This window comes from Chelonoidis abingdonii, chromosome 22 (assembly GCF_003597395.2).
Source record: "Chelonoidis abingdonii isolate Lonesome George chromosome 22, CheloAbing_2.0, whole genome shotgun sequence".
Lineage (NCBI taxonomy): Eukaryota > Metazoa > Chordata > Testudines > Testudinidae > Chelonoidis > Chelonoidis abingdonii.
The window spans coordinates 18,634,003-18,637,907 of record NC_133790.1 but is presented as its reverse complement, the minus strand read 5'-3'; the positions used below and the strand labels follow the sequence as shown (position 1 = coordinate 18,637,907).

Sequence of the window (3,905 nt, the reverse complement as noted above, 5' to 3'; positions counted from 1 at the left end):
TTTAAACCTGTTAATTTAGCCCATATTCATGCGACATAAAAGCATACTGGCAAGAGCCGTTTTAAGAACAAGTTATAATTATTCCTGCAGAAATGGAGGTAAATATGTTTTGCTGGCTACCTTATGAAATAAAGCCATACCGCTTAATTACTCTTATCACCATATCAATAATTTGGCGCAGGCAACTTATGTTACACCAAATTAGCTAAAATCAATTTGAAAGTAGTAAAAGTAGATTCACTACATGTACTAAGTGCCAACGTACAAAAGCTCTCTAAGCTCTTTGTGTATTTGCCTAGTTCTTACGCTGTTTTCAAAACACAATGATTTTTACACGTTACTGTGTGACCACCGGATTATGGGCTACATGCACAATAAACAGATTCCTGGAAAATTGTAGTGTGCCTACATCTATGTGAAACAGTGATTGTTTAAAGCACTCTTAAACTGCTCAAGTCACTTTAACACACAGTGTTTGTTTTTATAGTCTACACAGTTTTTAAAAATCTCATTTTAAAATACATTATGCTGTTTGAGAGCAATGTAAAAAGTCCAGGTATAAAAGTTTCAGAAGCGCCGAAGTAACTTTAGAACACTGTGACTAATAAAACAATGCCATCTGGGGGACTATGAACACTTCAGTTAAACATATTTTGTTTACAAACTAACCTGATACTGTTAAAAAAAAAAATGGTGTTATTTTTTAACATTTTAAGGTTAAAAGTGTCTGTACACTAAGCAGCAGGGCAACAACATCACAAATATGATAAAGGCCCCAATCCTGTTCACATCGAGCGTTGGCAGGATCAGGCCCTAGAGTTTTCAGCATCTATCTAGGTTACTAATATAATATGACATTCCCATCACAACAGCATTGGAGCCTCTCGCCAAGTACTATTGGATATCTAATCCTCTACCATACCGGATTTGTCTTACAACCTATGTGAGATAAGGCAATACCGTCCGCTACCTAACACCTCCAATCTTCTCAATTCTCAGAAGGGACAGGAGATAGTAACTGTCAAGAGGTCATGCGAAGGGCACGTCTGGGTGTCTTCTGATGGTATTACATCACAGCTGAAATACTGAAATTTCATCTCTCAAGCAGCCAGATACTAATCTCCAGAAACATACGAGCATCGTCCCTCAGAGCCGCATAAGACCAAGACGCAATCCATATTTAAGACGCGTTTAAATGTAACTTCTCAAAAAAAACACCAGAAAGCTCCAGTCAGCCATAAAGGCGCTCGATCCGAGAGGCTTCATAAAGAAAGAGAAAAAAAAACATAAAAGAAGAAATTTTTTCAAGCATCCAAGAATAGATAAGATGAAGGAGCATACACGATACACCTAGGTTACTTAGTGCTTAATATAGATCAGGAATACAACTGGTGCAGGCAGTACAAAAATAACTGGAGTCCAAGGTGTGCGAAAGAATTTGGCCTGGATTTTCAGGATTGGGTATTTTAAGTTAGGCTGTAAGTGCTGGGTTTTAAAGATCTCAGCATCTCTTGGAAAATAGGCCACTTATTTATGCACTTAGGCATCCACTTTTAAAAACTTTGCCTGTGATTTTGTACCTTTGAAAGAGAAGTGGTGGGGTATGATTTCTAAAGTGCACTAAGGTGCTGTGCATTAACTGGTCTGTGTAGAATCTGCTGGTGTGCTTTAACAGCATGCTTTTGTATTATGTGAAAGCTCACTAGGGAACCTTTAGTGCGCACCAGCAGGATCCACAGGGATAAATTGATATGTTAGAGCACTTTAGAAAGCACACCTCTGTAGACCACATTACCCCACTGTTTAGACAAACCCTAAAAGTAAATTACTACTATACTAGTCAAATCAGGGCTTTGGAGCGGAGCTGCAGCAGCTCCAGAGCAGTGGAGCTGCAGGCTTTTGCCTAGAGCTGGAGTGGAGCCGGAGCACAGCTCCAAAGCCCTGAGTCAAATAGAGAGGGATTTGTTGGAAAGGGGAAGGAAGGAATCCAGTTTATTGGATTGTCTGAAGTCGTATGGATTTTCACCTTCTTTATTTTGGACATTTTCCACTACCGAGTTCTGTGTTCACTTTCCTGGATGAACAGCTGCATCTAGTCTGTGGAAAGGAGAGTTGGGCTACTTGGACATCAATGCTACCTTTTGGTTAGATGCAGTAGAAAGCTGGAGAGAAATATAATCTGCATGTGATCTTAAAGACTTTCAACATCAACTCTGCAGTACCTCTGGCTTTGTTAGTTAAAAGCCACTCCTGAACATGGATCATGCGTGCTACATCGAGATTCTTGCTGATCCTTTGGATTTGAAACACTGTAGGGTCCCAAACTCAAATGACCATGTGGCCATGAGGGCTAGTTCATTGGCCCTGAGGGCTGTATCACTGACACACAGCCCCTCGCTGCCCCGGCCCTGCCCCCACTCCACCCCTTCCTTTAGGCCCCGCCTCTTCTCATCCCTTCCCTGCCCCCATTCCAACCCCTTTCCTGAAGTCCCCATCCCACCTCCGCCCCTTCCCTGCCCCCAGAGGGTGCATGAGGGGTGTGGTGGGGGCTCAGGGCGAGGAGTTGAGGTGCAGCAGGAGGTTGAGGTGTAGGCAGGAGGCTCAGGGTGCAGCAGGGGTGTGGGATGCAGCAGGGGGCTCAGGGCGGGGCGTTGGGGTGCAGGAGAGGTGTGGGATGCAGCAGGGGGCTCAGGACAGGGGGTTGGGGTGCAGAAGGGGGCTGAAGTTCAGGCAGGGGGCTCAGGGCAGGGAGTTGGAGTGCAGCAGGAGGTTGGGGTGCAAACAGGGCTAAGGGCAGGGGACTGGGGTACAGAAGGTGTGGGATGCAGCAGGGGGCTCAGGGCATAGGGTTCGGGGGCGGGGTTCAGGAAGGCTTCATGCTCTGGGGTGGCAGCAGCACACACTGGGGCCAGGGCAGGCTGCTGGCCCTGCTCTACTCCGGGAAGTAGCTGGAACCATGTCCCTGCGGCCCCTGGGGAGAGAGTGGGGGTAGGGCTCTGCGTGCTGCGCCTCCAGGTACCTCCCCCGAAGCTCCCATTGGCCGTGGTTCCCTGTTCCCGGACAATAGGAACTGCGGGGGCGGGGGGGTGCCTGGAAGCCAGGGCAACACATGGACGGAGCCCTCTGCTTCTCCCTTCCCTTCCCCTCCACCCCCCACTCCCACTCAGCCGCAGGGATGTGATGCCAGCTGCTTCAGGGAGTGGTGTGGGGCTCGAAGGGGGGCAATCCTGCAGCTAGCGAACAGGACTGCTAACAGGGGAGTTTCAGTGGGAGTTTCCAGGGGGAGGTTCCAGAGGAGACTAAAGCGGAGAAACCAACAAGCCAGAAGAGGGAAGGGGCACGGGTCTGCCAGCAGCCCAGGCCTTGTTGGTGTCCCGTGGTGCGGTGTGAGGCTTGAACTGCCAGGCACAGAGTTGAAAGGGCATGATGGAGACAGAGGTAGCAGGCAGAGACACACTGAGGATGACCGGATGCGGTAGCTGTGGCATGTACATGGTCCTGGAAGGGGCACCTGAAAGGAGTTTTGTCTGCATGAAGTGCTGCCCGATAAAGCTGCTGGAAGAAAAGATAAGAGGACTGGAGATGCAGGTGGAAACTCTGGCTGAGTTTAGAAGGGGGTTTGAGCAGATGATGGAACACAGACATGATGAGGCACAGGGGATAAGCTCAGACGTGCAGATGGAAGCAGGACCAAAGACTTTCTTGGTGCTGGCTGGTGGAGTTCGCTTGCCCACATGCTCCAGGTTTAGCTGATCGCCCATATTTGGGTCGGAACGGATTTCCTCCAGGGCGGATTGCAGAGGCCCTGGAGGTTTTCGCCCTTTCTCTGCAGCATGGGGCATGGTCCTCTTGGCTGGTGGATTCCCTGCAGCTTGAGGTCCTTCAAATCTAATTTTGGAGGATTC

The 3,905-nt window shown here is 48.4% G+C and overlaps 1 protein-coding gene across 1 annotated transcript in view; it reads left to right on the top strand.

Annotated features, from left to right (window-relative positions):
- Positions 1–3,905, top strand: part of UBE2L3 (ubiquitin conjugating enzyme E2 L3) — a 30,200-nt gene that overhangs the window by 11,231 nt on the left and 15,064 nt on the right. The window lies entirely within an intron of this gene.